Below are 21,051 nucleotides of genomic sequence, written 5' to 3'. Positions count from 1 at the left end.
TCACCTGGAAACATACTAGAAAGGTAAATTATTGGACCTTTTTCCACATCTACTGAGTCAGAACCAAGGGGGTAGGATCTAGACATGTGTTTTGATAGGACCTTCCAATGTGAGATGATATAGAAATGAGTGCACATGGGAAGTATTAAAGGGGACAGAGAAAGGTACAGCCGGGGAAAAGTTGAGTCTTGTCTCTTCTAGATGTAAGTGACAACCCCTAGATGTCTTACAGATGGAAGCAACATTGACTACCCTTCTTTTGACTCCATAAAGAGTGGAAAAGGATGTATTAGGAATCCTAGTCCAACAATCTCAAGGTTGATAAAATAGTATAATGTATAGCTTTCCTTAAGAAATCAAGATGATACCTACTTTATTACTTCCTTCCCACATTTCTAATGCTAACCATGATTAATTAAACAAAAAGCCTGTTACATTGATTTAGTTAGAGCTCAACCACCACTGATTAGTATAATCACCTACGATGTGGAGGCCACAGAACTCTTAGGGGAGGGACACCTTCAAGTTTTCTCAGCCAAAGAAACTCAACAGCTCCCAATTCTTGCCCCCTCACCCTTCTGAAGCTGTTTAAATAGCTTATGGGGGTTAAGTAAGGGTTTTCAAATTACTATTTGAATGATATTAACTTGGAATATTTTCTTATGGCCCCCAAAGATTTAATTTTTAAAGGTACTGCTTGATCATTAGCACAATTGGTGTCCTCATTAATAATCTGAGCTGCCAACATCCTTGTTCTGGTTACCTCTGTGCTCTGCTGTTTACAAGCTGGTTGCAAGTAGCTCTCGCAAGTCATTGCATAATAATCAATTTGCTTTGCTTTCCTTCTAGATTCATTAAATTGTCTTGATGCCCATTAAGCATGCATTTCTCATCAAGTAAGTGGTTTAAAATGAGGGCCTTTGAAACACTTCTAATTAGCTGTGTAAAGTTTAGAACAAAGTTAACAGAGACCCCAAAAGGCTGTTGTTTGGAGTTTCAGGCCACAGATTGCTAGTTGCCAAGTAATGCAAAATCAAGAGTGCAGTTTTTCTTCCCTGAAGATCTCTTTGAAAAACCAAGATAAAAGAAAGTGCACTATTTACAGTAGTTGTCACATTTGTGGCTAATAATTGTTAATTAGGTTAACTCACTTGCATAAGAAATATGTTGCCTCACTTGGAGAGTGATGAGTAGGTTTTGCAAACGCTGTAGGCCTTTTCTGAGACTTGAGCCAAGGAGGGCCAACATCTAAAAGATTGTTAAAGTACTGCAGAATGGAAAATTTTCTTTTTTCTTGGAAGAAATCAGCTGCAAAATTAACTCTTACCTAGCTCTAGGAATGGAAGGGTCTTAGCAAGGCCAACTTAAAGGTGTTCAAGGGCCATGTTGAGGAATTGGATGATCTCCTAGAAGTGAGATCTTCTTAGATTACCAGTGATTGTCGATCTTGGCTGTGCATTGGAATCACTTGGAGAGCTTTGGATAAATGGTGATATCTGGACCCAACCCCATATCGTTTAAATAAACCTCTCTGCTGGAAATGTAGCCAAAGTGTAGCTATGATTTTTAATGGACAGCTATAGTTGAGCTTCTCAGATGATTTTAATGGGCAGCCATGGTTGAGCACTACTATCTAAGAATTTGCTAATCATCATTTTCTGGTTCCCAAGGAAGAAATATTGGGCCTAATTGGAGTAAAAGGATGCCCCTTCCACTTCCTACTCATTAGAGAATAACTTCCTCTGTTTCTTTTTTCAGAGCAGTAGCACAGATTATCCAACAGTCACTTGTGTGTTTTATTGATGGCTTTATTAAATCTTTAAAAATGTCATCCAGTTGAACTTTGCATGAATAAATAATGGAATTTGTTTGCATTCAAACTAATCCCATAAGCATTCTTGGACTAAGCATAGAGATGCATTTTTGGGGTTGGGGAGGTAGAGGCTGCTGATCTTAAAATAGACCCTCACAACACAGAGCAGCTAGACAGTTGAGAGTCAGCTCAAAGACCTGAACAAATTTATCATAAATAAATATTTGGGGTTATGTTTTATTGTCTTATACACTTAAATATTACTTTTTACCTCATTTAGGATATAAACCACATGTAGAGAGGAGCCACTTATCCTTATTTTATATGTCCTGCATTACATGCAATGCAGTATTAGACATATCATGGTGGTTAAACAGAGGTAGGGGACAAGTGGTACTACTGGAAGACACAAGAGTGTCTGTGTGTATGTTACACATACATATACATGTGATATATACATATATAAATTGGGGTGTTGAGGGGAAGAATTGCAGGTCATTCTTAGCATTGTATGAGTGTGACCATTGCCCTTGCTAGTAGGCATGCCACCAAGTACAGAAACAAATATCATAGATAGAAGGGTATGGATGTTCTCACTGCCTCAGATGCCCTAACTTCACACACTGACTGCCAGACAGGAAGTGAATGTCCCAAGCTAACATCTGGGAATGAATATTTTTAAAAATATGAACGAGACAAAAGTTAGTAAGACTTTTTTTTCCCTTGCTTTAGGCCTTGGTTCAAACTAATTTCACTGTGTCCTCTGTACCTTCTTATAATGTAGAACTTTACTTTCTGGGGAATTGCAGACTCTAGAAGAGCATATTAAACAATTATTCTTATCACTGAAGGCTGCTCTTTGACAGGTACACTCAGAGGCTAGAGAGAAACACTCTTGAGGAAATGGGAAATAAGGGAAACAAATTCAAGATATAATTCTAATGTGTTACAGTCTAACCTACACTAGAAAAAGGTGATGAATAATTCAGGACAAAATAAAGTACAAATTTGAAACCCTTTGTTAGCATACTAGTAATTTTAGAAAAAGAGGTAAGTAGACTGGACAAAACTTTTTAGCTAGATCATTGGATGTCAGCTCAAAATTCAGTATTATTTTGTCTGAGTACTTGGCCTGGTTCCAGGCTAGATTTGGTATGGCTGAAAAGTGAGGGGAGAAGGGCTACGTGGATCAGATACAGTGACCTACAGCAGTGCAAAGCATGTTTCTTCATTTGTGCAAGAGTAGGGGAATTTGTGTTTCTGTTTTAGTCATGCTGATACTTACTTAGAAACCTCTGGTAGGGTTTCACCCTGAACTCCCAGACTTGTCTAAACCTGATGGATAAGGTGGAAAAGATAATAACCAGAATTCGGTTCTGCTTGTTCTGGTGGTATTCTAACATTCTTCTTTCTAGTTCCTGCTTGTGTACTAGGCTGTGAAACTGGTATAGCTTTTGTTTTAGCACTGGCCTGTGCCTACCAGAGCAATCCCACTAGTATTCACTAAACTCCTGCCACTTAGCTTTATTGTAACTCATATATTCCCCTCAGTCTGACCTGTTTCCTCCACCCATGACCAACCATGACTTTTATCTTTTTCTGCCTTTCTCCTCAAATTCAGTGATCTGTAAGAATCTCAGACTACCTTTTTTCTCCTAGATTTTTCCAAATTTAGGATGGTTTGGGACTTTCCCTCTTCCTCCATCATCATTTGGGCAAGTGGAAATTATTATGAGATTGTCTGGGACTCAGTGACTCAGAAAGTTGAAGGTCTGGGAAACTGGCTGTCTCTTCTCAAATTCTAACCTCTATTAGCCAATTAGAAATTGCATTTCAGATGCCTTGGCTGAGGTGTCTTCAGAAATCACTATTACTCAAATTCATATTTCAGCTACAATAAAATGGGCAACTGGGACATAATTATTCTCTCAGAACACCTCTATTAGGAAATCATGTACCAAAATTGTTTGCTTTTAATAAAAATTTTAAATGATCTGTGTGTGTTTGAAAAGCCTTTTTAATGACTCTTTCCTGTATGTATTTTCCTGAGGTTGGGAGAGGAGGTTATATATGTAGAGAGAACAACTTGGCTGCCATCTTACACTAAATCTCAGAGAGGGGGAAAATATTTTAAGGGGAAAAAGATGAAAATTAAAATTTAAAGAACCAGTAAAAATAAATGTGATCTCCTTTGTACCTTGGAGAAATGAGTATCTTGGTGCTATGGGGAAGCACCTTCCTGGCATTGTGATTTTAAAGAAGCCCTCCACTTTCTGAGGGCTTTGCTCTGAGAGCTGATTTATAACTTGGATTTTGATGTTTGGTGAATATAACGATTCTGTAAATAACACGGAGGTCCCCTGGCCTATCCACATGAGTCCATTGAATTCACAGTGTAGCTGAAATACTGCATACTTGCAACACATCAAAATCTTCAGTGTTGGTTTTTGAGAAGAGTAAATTTAATTTAAAACCATATTGGGAAATAGATGTAGACTTTTTAAAAACTCTAGAAAGACTAAGCTCAAGGGAGCTTAGAGCTCCTTTTTTTTTTTTAAAGTAATTTTCACATGACTTCCCTTTTCTTTGACTCAGATATTTCTCTACTATTTTTTTCAAATAATATGCGATTAAGATCATTGTTAGTTTTTACTTTTGTTCAGAAGACTGTGGGGAGGAGAGGAAAAAGAATTAAGAGATTTTCTGTGGTAACTTTAAAGTATTAAAAATATTATTAAAACGAGTAAGGATAGGTAAGAAAAGGAATTTTTGCGATTGTCTTATCTATATTGGCAAAAGAAAAGCAAAAAGCTATGTTGGCTATACAGATCTTACTATTCACGGTTCTGAAATGCATGAATTACAGTTACCACAACTGGTATTAAGTAGCACCAGTCCTGAAAATATAGTCAAATATTAGTGCCAAAGTATGTTAACTGTACATAATTGCCTAAAGAACACCAGACCTGAAAATATGGTCAAATATTAGTACCAAAGTATGTTTACTGTACTAAAGAACAAACTTTGCTGGCTCAGTGCAGAAATTGCTAAGTACATAACAGCTGCACATCATGGTCAGTGACCAATTATTCATTTCTTTCAAATTCTGTGGTATTGGTCACTGCATATCTATTATTCAGCCATGCACAGACAGCAAGCCATATAGTCATGTTGCATCTCTGTCTTCTAGTGATGAATCCACTTGCTATTTTTTTTTTTAATGGATGATCAAAAGAAAGAAGTAGCTAACAAAGATGACTGCAGAAAACAAAGAGAAAGTTATAATGCTGGAAGAGAAATTTAAATTGAACCTAAGTGGAGTTATAGAACAAAGAACTGACTTTAGGATGTTGACATGGCAATCATTTGAGAGACTGCATATACAGTCAGAGAAACTAAGTGAAGGCAATCGTACTGATGTAGAGTGGTTTAAGATGAAAAGGATGGAGGTGTCCTAAATGAAGTGACTACAATAAATTTTTAAATTAAAGGAAATCTCAGAGATATTTCATAGCATTGAAAGTGCAAAGGGTAAAATGTTGGAAGATAATCTAAATTTAGGAATATGATAATTTGCTAAGATAAAGAAGCTCACGCTATATTGTAAGTTACACTGAGAGAGGGAAGCACTGTTCAAAGAACTCTTGATAAGTTTTTTTTTTTTTTTTACAAAGAAATAAATGCTCTAATTCTCAGTGTCTCTAAAGTTTTAAATTACAGGGTGCTAAATAAATACTAGTTTTACTATTTTTATCACTTTATACATTAAAATGATATATAAATGACAATAATGTTTTTAATATTATGACAAAAATTTTAAAGAGCATGGAGTAATTATAATTTTTTCAAATATTAAAGATCTCTTTGTGTAGTATCAACTTCCCCAATTGTTTTTATGGTCCTGGACTCCCATGCAAGGTGAGGACTGCCAGTATTCTCATTAAAGAAAAAGAGATATTGAGTCAGATCTTTTACTGTGCACAAATGAAATGGTAATATTGGTTCAAGACAACTTAATTAGTAATTTTGAGTACCCTGGGAACCTTTGCATACAGTGAGATGGGGACAAATTTTCTTTTGCTCCTCTTCCTGCTTCTATTCCTGCTGGGACCTGTACTCCCAGCCTACTTTACACATGCCTCAGAATGTCATCCTTGTAAACGACAAAGAATTAATGATTTCTTTAGAATAGATAATATCTAAGGAAGGGCTAGATGAGAAGGACCAGATGAAGCTATCATATGTCTATTTCCAACCACTGGCACTAGACCATCTTAGTTTCAAGGCCCTCTGGATCCAAAGAGTAATATGTGGTCCCTTGTCTTTGCTCTAACTGGTTCCTTAATGGCTGAGAAGACATATAAACCATAATCAGTAAAAACCTGAGTCCCTGAACAAAAACAAGACTCTTTCCTTGGCTTTGAGTCTCCTGGGACACTCCTTATCTGCACTCTCTTTATACTTTCAGTAAACTCTACTTCCACCTCCTGCTGGCTCACATTTGATTTCTATCCTATGTGAAGCCAACAACCTTCTTGGTCTTGTAGGACCCCTTCTGGCTCCTCAGACTTGGTCTCTAGGAATCAAGAGGAATCTAATCTAAACAAATTAGAGTCCTTGGAATTTACTCTGAACCAACAGAAGTAGCATTCTACCTTTAATCAAGTTCTTAATGCCTTGGACACTTAGATTGGGAAAGGATTATCTGGTTGCAGTTTACAGATGATGAAACTGTGGATCACACAGGTTTTTAAGTGTAGTGACATACCAGAGCCCACATAGCTGGTTAGTGAGAAGGGTTAAAAAAAAAAAACCTAGGATCTCCTATACCTCTTTCTTTGGTGAAATAAAAGCAGAGTACATCCTCTATGAGACCACCAGGGAAGATGCTGGGGAAGTGTCTCTTAGTTCACTGCATGGTTCCTCTAGATATAAATTATAGCTATATTGAAAATATAAGTTCCCAGTGAATTCCTCTATTTCCCTTTAAGTTTTTAGTGGTGTGTGTGTGTGTGTGTTTACCCAACTATGGGAGTGCCTCAGAAGAGCATTCGAAGTTGGACTAGATTTCTCTTGACACTTAAATCAAGATATTTTTCAAAGTAATTTCTTAAAAGCTATTTCAATTTCTCATTAGATAAATACCATCTATTCACCCACTAATTCCTGAGGTTTTCTTTGCTTGATTGCCTATTTAGTTTATGTAATTTAATATTTTGGTGTCATATTTGTCTTAACTTTTCACTTTTCTTCTTATTAGAGGTAAGCAGATAGGTAAGGAAGAATGATTTGTAAATCTTTCTAGCTTGAAATTATTGTCCTTTTCTGTTTCTTTTTGAAATTTGAGGTGAATAAAGGTTGTTTATACTTATTTGGAGTTTGACTTTTTTGAAATTCTGTACCAAATCACATGTTAAAATTTCTCCTGAATTCAATAATACAGTTCAACAAACATGTCGTATTGCCCCATTTTGTTCTTTATAGCGTATCACTATCTGAAGTGATTATTTATAATGGCTGTTTACTTGGTTGTTTCGGTTTTCTTTAAATTTTTTTTTAATTTTTTATTTATTTATGATAGGCACACAGTGAGAGAGAGAGAGAGGCAGAGACACAGGCAGAGGGAGAAGCAGGCTCCATGCACCGGAAGCCCGACGTGGGATTCGATCCCGGGCCTCCAGGATCGCGCCCTGGGCCAAAGGCAGGCGCCAAACCGCTGCGCCACCCAGGGATCCCGGTTGTTTCGGCTTTCTTTACTAATATCCAAGCTCTAGTCTTGTCTCTCTTGCTCACATGATCTTAGATTGGTGCCTATGATATAGTAAGGCATTCAAAGATATTTATTGAATAATTACTAGGTAATAATATAAATACACATAACAATACAAATAAGTAATACTTTAATAATGTACATTAAATGATAAGGACCATGACAGGTATCAGGTGGTACAATGACAAATGAAACACAGTTCTTGAACTAAGGGAGCTCCAATCTAGTTAGAGATAGGAGGCACACAGGAAAGGAAATATACTGCATTGCAGTAAAAAGAGATACAGAGGACCATGTTTAAAAAGCAAAGAAACTGCAGTGGAGGGAGGGCAGTCAAGGTGTGAACTTCATTTCTATGGAGAGCCAGTGGCTCACTCAGCAGACAAGGGAGAGGAAAGAAGAAAGAAAATTCCCAAGAAAGGGAAGAGCAAGGATGAAAACAGAAACACAAAAGAACAAGACATTTCCAGGTAACTAGCAGTGCCATGTGGTATTGCCAGGGCTGGAAGTAGGAAATGGCTGCAAATGCCAGCAAAGCAAAGGCCAGCTCAGATGATGAAAGAGCAAGTCAGAGCATTGACTTATAATTTCCTACATTTCTTCTCCTCCAAAAGTGTTGTGCAAGTATTATAGTTATAAGAGGTATAAGGCGTGGATTTTGCAACAACAGTTTAGTTGGGGAGATCTGAGATGAAGGTTAAAAAAAAAAATATATATATATATATATCAGTACAAATTAGCATATTCAGTGTGTCAAAGCGTCTTATCTACAAGCCTGTGCATACTCTGTTCCCTCTGTTTGCTCATATTTCTCTCCCTGGCCCACTCTCCTTTTTTTGACTCAGCTGGGCCCTTTCCTCCTTTGGGAAGCCACCTGTCCACATTGGCTAAGTAACCCTTCTCTGCTCCAATAATGCCCTGTTCCTCTCTACTTACCGTGGCACTTCTTGGGCTTTATTCCCAGTAGTATTTTCATTTACACCCTTGTCCAGCCCTGGAGAGGTCTTCCTGAAGAATTAAAGTGTCTCACCTTTATGGGTTCTTAAATTATAATCCCCAAGGACTACATTCTCAGTATTTTGTGAGGGGAATTTTTGTTGTTGTTGTTGTTTTCTTCTCTTTAAATTCCCTGAAGTCATTACTTCAGATACCTTAGACGTGTCTCCTTCCACTTATTAAATGTACAGTCAGCTCTTCCAGATCATGGATGGATCTTTGATGGTTCTCATAGATTCATTGTATTACCAAACCCCCTCTGCCTGATACTTTTTAGTGTCTGTTTTCTGGACTGTTTACTAGAAAGCACTTCCTTGAAGACTTTTCAGTGGGACATTTTTCTCTGTGTGTGTACATGTATATGTGGCTAGTTTAGTGCCATTTGCCTGTGTAACTGTTGTCAACCATTATGGGTTAAAACTGTTCTGTTACAAGAAGTAAATGATAAAAAGAAGTCTCAGTGGTGTGAACAGCACACTGTAAAATAAACTCATTGGGGATAGGGAAGTAGAGTTCCTTTTGGCTGAGATCAGGGATAGTATGGTTTGTTAATGTTTATTGGTCTGGAATTATGTAGTTCTATCTCCCTGGTCCTCATTGGCTGAGAATATTCAGTAATCCTTATGTATTATAACAGTAGGTATAACAAATATTTTAAGGTATTTTACTGGCTATATACCCTTTTCTTTTAGAAAAATATTTGAGTTAAATGGTGTTAGGCATTAAGCTGTATATCTGACATTAGTTTTCTCTTGCTGTTATAACAAATTATGGCAAACCAACTGGCTGATAATGACACAGATTTATTCCCTTAGAGTTCCAGAGGACAGAAGTCCAAACTAGGTCTCAGTTGACTAAAACTAAGATATCAGCAGGGCTGTTCATCCATTCATTCCATTCATTCTTTGGAAGTTCTAGAGGAGACTCTGTTTCCTTGACTGGCTTTTTCAGGTTCTAATTGCTGCTTTCATTCATTAGCTTGTGGCTCCTTTTGTAAATCTAGCAGCACAGCATCTTCACATTTTTCTTTGGCCCTGACTTCCTCCTCTGACTCCCTTTTCTACTTTAAAGAATACCTATGATTACATTGGGCCATCTAAATAATCCAAGATAATATCTTTATTTTAAGTTTGGTCTATTAGCAATTCTTGCAACCTCAATTCTCTCTTGTCATGTAACATAACATGTTCATCAGTTCTAGGGGATTAAAATGTGGGTCAGTTTAGTGGGGGAGCACTTTTCTATCACGTCTCATTACTTATCTGTCTCTCCATTAGAACATGTTCATCAGTTCTAGGGGATTAAAATGTGGGTCAGTTTAGTGGGGGAGCACTTTTCTATCACGTCTCATTACTTATCTGTCTCTCCATTAGAAAATGACTGGGGGCTGTGATTTCCTTGCTTCAGCCTTATACACCAACTCTTTCTCTTAGTAGCTATCAAGAAGTAGGCTGTAAGAATTCAGAGGAGGGAGCCATTTCTCAGAATGTTGTGGTCTAGAATGCACCTTCAAGGGAATGAGGCTTCATTTGGGCCTTGAAGAACAAACGTTATTATAACAGTAGGATGTGGTCTATTTAAGGAAGGAGGACAGAGGGAAAAGACGTACAGAAGAAAAACTATAAAAGGACTGTTCATAGAACTATGAGTGGAGCGGGGAGAGAAATTTATTTTCCTATGAAGCAGGGCTTTCACTAAAGAAGCAATGTTGTGGGATGTAAATGACATTTGCAATTACTTTTCTATTTCTTTTTCATGGCTGATTGAGCCTAGATACTATTGGGGTTATGGGAGATGCTAGGGAATGAAACGTACTTTGGCTCAACAACTGAGCCTTTATGAATCCCTTATGCACAGGGGAGTGGTGAGGTGGGGAAAGGCAGTCAGGGAAAGTTTGTCCTTAGCCAAGGACTCCACTAGGAGTTTAAATACTGGCATTTCTTGGTTACCATTCTTTTCTTTCTCCAAGTTTCAGAATAGTCACTAGATTAGCATCTACTTTCATCTCCAAGAAATCTGTGATTAATGGAGCATGTATGATACATAGCCGGATGCAGCCTCATGGCATTGTGGTGGAGGCTATTGATCAGATAACCCTGCATTTGCCAAAGAAGAGATAGAACCTTCAGAACATGGAGTCTTTTAAGTAAGAGCCCAAGGTTAGTGTAGGAATCACTTACTACATAATTATAGTAGACTCATTCCTGCTTTTACTTCCTTTTTCTCAAGTCTCACTTTGATCACTGCAGTAATTTTATAGTATTTCTCTCTGCCCCCTGCTCATTCACTGCTTAGGGGCCAGAGCATCTTTCTGAACCATGCATGAGATTATTTCACACTACATTTTAATACCCTTCAATGGCTGCCCTCTACCCTAAGCAAAAAGTCTAAATTCTTTTTCAGTGCTTTTCATGAACGGCTACCTACTTAGCATCAACTCTTATTATTCCCACCACCTACTATCTACCTGCTTATTCCATGAACTGTAGAATACCTCCGTTTGTCCAAGAGATAGTCATTGAGCATCTGCTGTGCCTTTACATACGCTTCTGAATTCCAATAAAATTCATCTAACAAATATCTATTGAACTCTTGTTGCATGCCTTTGTCTTTGCTCTCTTAAGGCTGCGGAATATCCACGTGTTACTTATTGCCCTGGTAAAGATCACCCTGGCCAGAGCCTTGGCTAAGGCCTAAGACAGAATGTACCTTAGTTAGTGAACAAGACATTTTCAGAGCATTATTTTTAGGAGCAACTATGAAGAGGAGAAATGGCATCACAAGAGCAGATGGCTTGTGTAATTGTGTCTGGATTAGCTATAACCTCTGCCTTGATGCTCCTGGCCATGTTCTCAGCCGTTAAACCATGGTTCCAATCCAGTTACAGAATTCTAGGTTGGGTCTGACTCCCCCCCCCCTCCCCCCATCTTAGAGTCTGAGTCCCTGAACATCTTTTTCTTCAGTCTTGTCTCATGAGTCTGGAAGCTTTAATTTTTGGGCACTTAACACACAGAATATCTGATTTTATTTTAATTTTGAACACTGAGAGTAATTTCCCACACTGATAAAGGTACATGATCATTCCAAATCTCTCCACATCCTCCTCTGGATTAGAGGTTTATTTAAAGTCTAAATTAGAATATGATTGCTCACCTAAGAGTGATTTCCCTGTGACTTCAAGGTGATATATTGGCACTGCCCTTTCTTAAAAAGATGGAAATCTGAGACATACTGCTCAGCTTGGCTGATCCAAGTCATGTTAAGTATTTGCTAACTCATGCCTACACAGAGGAGCACTCAGAGGCTACAGAAGTTTGAGCTCAGTCAGACATTCTAATCTGGTCAGTTATATTCTAATGGTTTGTCTTGGACTCCATCCTGAAAGAGGGAATTTCATTACAATTTTTATAACCTTTCTTTGCCTACTCATTAATCTAATGTCTTCAGGCTCAGCAACCTTTCAGTAAGTGTGACTTCCTCCAGCATCTTTGCAAATTATCTGTCAATTTACAAGTGTGAAGGAAGGTATTAGGTTTAGAAGGACTTTCTTTCCCATTAAGCAGGTGTCAAATGTTGGTAGACTGGGTTCTATCCATTGGGAGTAGTCTTCCAATAAAGACAGACAGGCTCCTTTCCATTGAGCTTCTCTAGGTATAAGTGAGGGCAAGTAATGCTCTCTCAACCAAGATAAAGGTAATCACTTGAGCTTTTCTGGTTAGGTTTCCTCCAGGGTGACTGGCATGGGCAAGATTAGATGTAGCCCAACTAGGAGCACGGTCAGTTCCTCCTTGTGAAAGGTATTGATAGCAGGTGTCCAATTTTTTTTTTTTTGTGCCTGTATACATATCCCTTCTTGTAATAACAAGATTGATGATTCTTAGAGGAGTCACCTGCACAATTTTGATACAGGCAGAGTAGGCATGTTAAACTCAACATCCAACCCAAACATTCTTTACACCATCCAAGAACATGTTGATGACACTAAACACTATGTTCCATCATTGAGACATGTGGATTGACGTTTATTTCACTAGATAAGCTCTATCAATGATACTCTGTTACTGAATCTCAGCATAGGGATCTGGAATTTCTGAAGTATCTACATTGGGATTTCCTTGCTCCATCTGGGACAGAATGAAGCTTGCAGTTGCTAGAAGCCAGCTAGGGATGGCAGGCAATACCAACATTGCTAACAACGGCCATCACTCAAGCAGTCAGCTAGATTAATGTAGTATATATAGATACGGGTTATAAAGACTGTATTTGTTATGAATAATTTAAAACATTTCCTAGAACTTGAGGTAGATTTTTGGCCCAAGCCATTGCAATACAACTTTTATGAGTCTTCCTCCATATGCAAAAAATAGTTCATGTTCGCTTCAAAGGCTGGATAGCCTGGTAAGGCAAAGGCTATTTTATTACTGAATGCAGCTGAATTTTTTTTTTTTGTCTGTGGCCTCCTGTATGGAAAACATTAGATAGCTTTTGCATAAATCTTCATTTTTCTTCATGGAAGTTGAATATCAGCATTGGGGATCCCTGACAAATTAGGCATCATCTGTTTATACCATTCTTCTGAATGGAACCCTTGGACTTGAGCTGTTTGGTTCCATAATAAATTGCAGGTGTTGAAAGAGATTGGCATAGCTCTCCTTAATTGCTTGTCACACAGCTTATCTGATGAGGGGGACATCAGTGCCAGGGAGATGTGTTTTAAGCAGCAGCAGCTGGCAATTTTCTCACTCACGAACTGAAGCAGATTCTTGGACTAAGAAGTCGGGAGACAGAAATGTTAAGGATTCCTCTCTTTTCTTATAAATAGTTCTAAGAATGTTAGTTGAGGCCTGGCTTAAGTTTGTGAATAAAATGAAAATAAGAACCATGTATTTAAAGAACATAGACTTTGGTGTAAGAGAGTCCTAGGTGAGAATTCTAAGCTTATCCCCATTAGCTGTGTGTCCTTCAGCAAGCTATTAAATTTCCTGAGTCTCAATTTCTCCATTAATAAAATTGGGATTAAAATATCTAACCTTATAGGGTTGTTACACTTAGTGCTAGCCTAAATATCACACCTAGCATAGTGGAGGCCAGTGGTTTTCAAAATGTGGGCCCTGGACCAGTAGCATCAGTGGTAACGGGAGCTTCCTAGAAAAGCATTTTTCTTTTTTCTTTTCTTTTCTTTTCTTTTCTTTTCTTTTCTTTTCTTTTCTTTTCTTTTCTTTTCTTTTCTTTTCTTTTCTTTTCTTTTTCTTTTTCTTTTTCTTTTTTTTTCACTTCTCTCCATTCTCTCCCCAAACCTGTTGAAAGAAAAAATCCATGGCCCAGCAATCTGGTTTAACAAGGTCTCCAGATAATTCTGATACAAACTAAAGTTTGTATCATTACAAACTATATATTACTGGCATAGGCAGGCCTTCAAAAACTGATTGTTAGGGGCAGCCCGGGTGGCTCAGCGGTTTAGTGCTGCCTTCAGCCCAGGATGTGATCCTGGGGACCCAGCACCAAGTCCCACGTCAGGGCTCCCTGCATGGAGTCTGCTTCTCCCTCTGCCTGTGTCTCTGCCTCTCTCTCCCTCTCTCCCTCTCTCCCCCTCTCTCTCTCTCCCTCCCTCTCTCTCTCTCTGTGTGTGTGTCTCTAATGAATAAATAAATAAAATCTTTAAAAAAACCCTGATTGTTAAAATGAAAAAAATGGAGCCAATATTCAAAATATAAAGTAAATACAAGAAGTCAGAACTTGAAGTATAATTTCCAGAAGGAGGGAGAAGAGTAGATGAGAAAGGAAGACCATGCAAAATCTACCCTAAACAGAGCACAGTGGGATTCTAAGCACATAGTTAGTTGTGTGTCCTTGGTAGGACAATCGCTGGGGAACTACCTGAAATTGCTGATCGACATGTGAACACTGTATTCCCCTTGCTTGCTCCTCAGCAGATGCTGAGTTACTTCTCTCATCTCTGATTGCTTTCAAATCAAGTCTTCTGGAGCCCCCCCCACCCCCAAATAAACAATATTTAGATTTAAATTTGAAGTATTTGGGATTTTAACATAAATTTTCAAGATGAATTAAATTTATAAAGGCCCTATTTAAAATAATGCAGAGTGTTTTATATTGAGAGAATTATGGTATAACTTTTCTCTGAAGGAAAGTAATTGCTGTATAATAACGACAAGTTTTACATATAGTCCTTTTTTTATGTTTTCAACGAAGATTCTGAATGTATTTGACCTACGTAAGAGAAATTACAACACGAACGACCTTTTTACTACTAGTAACAGTCTATAAATTTTACATTCTTTTTTGTGGATGCAAGTATGTCTTCATAGTTATTCACTCAATCTGATTCCTACCATAGCAGATTTAAAAAGAGTGTGATTTCAGCATTGTCCAGAATTTTGAGGATATGGCATTATCAATGGGCAAAGTTGAGACCGCCAGCATTTGGGCATCAGCTGAGATTTTGCCATGCTGTTTTACAAGATCAGAGTCTACAGCACCTGTGAAAAGCAGGATGGAGATACCATCTGCACAGGCTCGGTCTGAGAATTTCATCTCTAGTCAGCTGGGGTGCCATCCACACCTCCTGGAAGGGCTCTAACCTTGTAATTGTATTCTGCTTCTCAAAATCATGCCTCATTTTTCTAATTGAATAATGCTCCATTTCATCATGCTGATTTTAGATACTTTCTCCTCACATTTCCAGAGTTCCTGAGTTAAATAACAGACACCTATCACAGCTCTGAGAGGGGGTGAATGAGGAAGAGCAGCTCTCTAGAAGGTCCCACTCCTGGAGGCATCTGCCAGCTATCAGGCTAAGACTCTCTCAGGGAATCTCTCATTACTTCCTCCATGTCCACAGTCACCAGCTTCTCCCACGCATGCAATCAGAAGATTGACTGGCCTGAAGGGCAGCACCAACCCATGGGACCATGGCTTGCTGATTAGGAAGGAAGGAGTCTGCTTTTGCCAGATTTTCTTTTCAGCTTCATTACAGAAACCTCATTTAGTCTTTCAGCTGCTTTAAGCAATATTTCTGAAAAGAGAAACTCTATTATTTAGGAAATTTGTTAGTTGATCCTCATATGCTGCCTCTGGCTATTATCCCTTTGTGGCTGAGAGAAGATACAAAAGAAATAATAGATTTAGTTCTTCTTACTACTCATTCAATTAATAACCTTGAGTAATTACTATTCACAGGCAATTAGAATATAGAACAATGGATCATATCTAGAATCAATCCTTAAGGAACAAGGGATATAAAATAAACTCTGTATACTAGTCTCATGGCGAGTCCTCCACGGAACCACATCCTACATAGTGTAACATCAATATGGTGGTCAAGAATCTGAGGTGGTACAGGGTCAAGACGGAAGGCTGTAGAGATAGCCCTTAGGATAGAGGTGCTTCCGCTGAACAGTATCTATTACTGTTAGAGTAGTTCCATTAGAGAATTGTTTATATGAAAGACATTCCTAAGTCAAATGCTTTAAAATAAATAGGAAAAAAGTCCCAAATTTTAGAAGTATATCAATTTTATACTGCGTACAGTGTAGGGATTAACCTATATAACTCCTGGGGGCACCATTCACATAGATTGTTACCTGGCCTGCAATGTACAGCCTGTAGAAATATATGTGACAGTTCTATGTGAATTCTTCTGCAAAGAAAAAGTACAGACTTTATTTGAAAACGTGGTTTAAACCTCTTAATTTAATTATTCATAATTTGCAACTTGTTTGTAGCCAAACCAGATTCTAGGCATAAAATCTAAGTATGGTGTAACAAAATTTCTCCACTATCAACTTTTCATGAAATATCTTAGCCCTAATTTTCGCTAACAACTTTTACTAGATTTCCCATCTGGGAAAACTACTGGGGTTTCCTCCCATAGACAATATTCATGATCTTTCTTTTTTTCCTTCTTGACCACAAAACTACTATTTTACATGATATTCCTTTATACAGTTCTTCTCTGCTCAATAAGTGTAAAACTAGTTTATACTATAGTATCAAAGATGTTAGTGTGCTTTATAAATATTTCAGATAATGCACATACACTAGATAAAGTAGACTCCAAATACTATTTTATCTCCCTTGTTCTTAGGTTGTGGGGTTTCTTCTTTGTCATCATCATCTTCTTCTTCCTCTTCTTCAGCAGTTTCCTGTCATAACCTTTGCTTGACCCTTTATCCACATTTTGGTCCCTTTATTCCTTACCCTTGGAGTATTTTTTTGCCTTAACCTTCCCAGGATCTTCCCTCATACACACTTCCAAGTTTAAATCATTCCCTCAACATAATCCTAAGCACAGATCGAATAGAGGCATGAGTTGGTAAAAGGAAGCTTTTGCAGGAAAGTTGGTGCTCACCTTTGGAACTCTGGGTCTGTGGAATAGAGGGAGAGCAGCATAGGTGACGCTGAGGTCCTTCAGGGTAGAGAGGGACGTGACATCTCAAGTTTCTGGATGCATTCCTATGACAATGATATAGAATGTCTCTTTATGACTCCAATTTCTAAGTGTAACTATTCTATCAGATGTGTGTGCACACTCTCAGTGCACACAAATACTCATTTTCCAAGAAGAGATGTAAGTTCTTTGTCTAAACACCCAAAGAGAAAAAGAAATATTTGTTAAGTGTACTGTAATTTGCAGTGCCACCTCTTTTTAGTAGAGTTAGATTTGAACATTATTATGTAGAGAATATGTCCTACCTGGTTTATCTAGAAAGCAGAGCCTCGGGAAAAAAGTAGTGAGTATAAGCCTATCATTTTATTAGAGAGTTTAATCCCATGGGATGTGTGTGAAAAAAGTGAAACAGGGCAGGAAAGTCAGCATTGTCTAGAATGCCTTAGAGAAACAGTTACAGCTTAAGTGTACTTACTGTTTAAGTTCCACAGGAAAAACTGAGTCTTAGGATTATCTATTGGGATGTAAAAAGGAAAAATATATCTGGTGATTCCTGTATTCCACTTGTCAAAGTTTATGCTATAGGGAGTTAATTTCCCCACTTATATTGTGCATATGTGGACACTAGGTGAGGTTCTACAATGACTTTACTAGGGATCATGGGAGGGAAGGTAAGAGGGGCACTGGGTAGGCAAGAGGCAGGGCACTGAAGACTGTGACTATGTGAAGTAGTAGAACCCAGATATCAGTGAAGCAAGGGAAATCTAAAGGGATCCACAAGAGGTGTCTGATACAGTCTCTTAATTTCCTCTGCTTCTCAAGTCATATCTCCTTGGACATGAGACAAATTAGAAATTAATTTATTACTACACAATGTGTAATCTACTCCTTTCCTTCCTTCCTTTCTTCATTGTATAATAGAACATGTCTGTATTTTCTTTTTTCTTTCGTTCTCACAGACAGACATAGACCAAATGGTACCAAATGGATTATATGAAAATAACTATTCTCTAGCCAAGGTTTATTCCCCAAAGAAATGACTTTTTAAAGATTTTTAAAGAAAATTACTGATTTTTTTAAATGGAAAATTGTCATTGTTTAAAATGCAAACAAAATAGAAAATATAACAAAGTTAAAACATTATCTAAGATCCTGCCACTGATAATCATTACCGTCAGATGTATGGATTTTTAAATAGCACTTTAAACATGAAGGTGGGGGGGCAGCTCGGGTGGCGCAGCGGTTTGGCGCCGCCTTCAGCTGAGGGCGTGATCCTGGAGACCCGGGATCGAGTCCCATGTCGGGTTCCCTGCGAGGAGCCTGCTTCTCCCTCTGCCTGCCTCTCTCTTTTTCTCTCTCTCTCTCTCTCTGTGTTTCTCATGAATAAATAAATAAAATCCTTAAATATGTATATATATATATATAGGTGGAGATAGGTAAATATATCATTAGATAAGTGTTAGATGTAGAAACAATTTATTAAATGAGATAAGCCTCCTCATTTTTTCTCAAATTAGTTACATTTATTTTCTGTTTTTACAGAAGAAAAAGAAATCCATAGAATTGCAAGTAAATATGAGGATTGTACAAATAATACTCAGATTAGTATTTTTACCATAAATATTATAAAATATTTGAATATTAATATTTTATAGATATTTATTTTTATAAATATAATATTTACATAATACATTTAATATTTAAATATTATAAAATATCTCTCATGAAAACAGAAGAATGTAAAACTCAGTAAGAATTTGCAGTGATTACATTTTTTAAAACTCCCTGTTTAAATTTAATACTACATCAATTAAATCTCTGTGAAAGATGGTAAAATTAGCACACCCGTATTTTTTTCACTTTTTTTCTTCTTGACTTTCACTGTTGTTACTTTTTACGATTTGAAGGTTGATAACTATAATTATAGTCAATATAGAATTACAGTCAGTAACCATAATTCCCACAGTTATGTAACTTTATTTCTATATTTAATTGAATTTAGTATTTATCATTTTGCAATGTTTTCTCTACTCCTGGTTCTTTAATTTATCTAACAGTTGGATGGATTTGGTATTAAAATGGCTTCTAGGAGTTACACTCCCTGAGTTCTTCCGTGTTTAAGAGCATCTCTTTGCTGCTTTTGTGCTTAAAGACAACACGTGTTGGTAGGATATTCTTAGAACGCTCTGTCCTTTCTTTCAGATCTCTATAGACTCTGCTTCACAGACTTCCATAGTACTATAAATTAGACCAGGCTCCTTTTGATTGAATGGATTTGTTTGTGAAATGTCATTGTCATATTTTTTTAAAGATTTATTTATTTATTTTAGAGAGAGAGAGTGAGAACATGGTGGGGGGAGGGGCAGAGGGAGAGAATCTTCACATAGACTCCCCACTGAGTGCAGCTCCATTCCAGGGCCCTGCAGTCCTGACCTGAGCCAGAATCAAGAGTCAGACACACAACTGAGCTACCCAGATGCCCCTGTTGTCATCTTTTTGACATACAATACTACATTAATAGCAGGTCAATATTCGTACACACTGTGAGATGGTTGCCACAATAAGTAGAGTTACCATGTATCACCTTACAAAGTTACTACAATATTACTGACTGTGTTCCCTGTGCTGTACTTTACATCCCATGACTATTTAGTAACTGGAATTTTGTACTTTTTAATCTGCTTTACCCATTTTACCCCCTCTCCAATTCTCTGGCGACCACTAATCTGTTCTCTGTATCTATGAATCTGGATTTTGCTCAAGTTTGACTTGTTTTTTAGATTCATATAAGTGAAATCATGTAGTATTTGTCTTTCTCTATTTCACTAAGTGTAACACCTACAAGGTACATCCATATTGTCACAAATGGTAAGATTTCACTTTTTTATGCCTGAGTAATATTCCAATTTGTATATATTCTATTGTATGTATATTGTATGATATCTATATTTCATATCTTCTTTAGTAATTCATCCATTGATGGACTTTTAGGTGTTTCCATATCTGGCTATTGTAAATAATACCTAAATAAACATAGGGATGCATATATTCTTTGAAATTAGTGTTTTTATCTTCTTAGGATAAGTACCCACGAGAGGAATTGCTGGATAATAAAGTAGCTCTGCTTTTAATTTTTTGAGGAATCTTCATACTGTTTTCCATGGGGGCTACACCAATTGACCATCTCACAAGTAGTGCACAGGGGTTCCTTTTTCTCTACAGCCTTGCCAATAGCTGTTATTACATGTCTTTTTGATAATATCCATTCCAACAGATGTGAGGTAATATCTCATTGTGTTTTTGACTTGTATTTCACTGATGATTAGTGATGTTGAGCATCCTTTTATGTGTCTCTTGGCTGTCTGTATATCTTCTTTGGAATAATGTCTATTCAGATCCTCTGCCTAATTTTCAAATTGTTTCATTTTGTTAATGAGGTATTTGAGTTTTTAAAATATATTTTATATATTAATCCTTTAACAGTTATATAATTTTAAAATATCTTCTCTCATTCAGTAGGTTCCCTTTTAATTTTGTTTATGGTTTCCTTCACTGTGCAGATCTTTAGTTTGATATAGTCCCATTTGTTTAGTTTTGCTCTTGTTTCACTTGCCCATTGGAGTCGTATTAAAAAAAAAAAAAAGCATCACTAAGACCACTGTCAAGGAGCTTATTGCCTATTTTTTCTTCTAGGATTTTTATGATTTCAGGTCTTGCATTCAAGGCTTTAATCAATTTTGAGTTGATTTTTGTATATGGCATAAGTTAGTGGTCCAGTTTATGTTTTTATGCTTATCCAGTTTTTCCAATACCATTTATTGAAGAGATTTTTTTTCTTATTACATATTATTTTGTTGTAAATTAATTGACTATATATGTGTGGATTTCTTTCTGGGCTGTCTCATTTTCCATTGATCAACATGTCTGTGTTAATGCCAATACCATATTGTTTTGATTACTATAGCTTTGTAGTATAACCTGAAATGAGGCAGTGTGATACCTCCAGGTTTGTTCTTTTTCAAAATTATTTTGGCTATGTGGAGTCTTTTGTGGTTTCATAAATGT

Source organism: Canis lupus, chromosome 19 (assembly GCF_003254725.2).
Source record: "Canis lupus dingo isolate Sandy chromosome 19, ASM325472v2, whole genome shotgun sequence".
Lineage (NCBI taxonomy): Eukaryota > Metazoa > Chordata > Mammalia > Carnivora > Canidae > Canis > Canis lupus.
Note: the sequence above shows the minus strand (reverse complement) of the source record.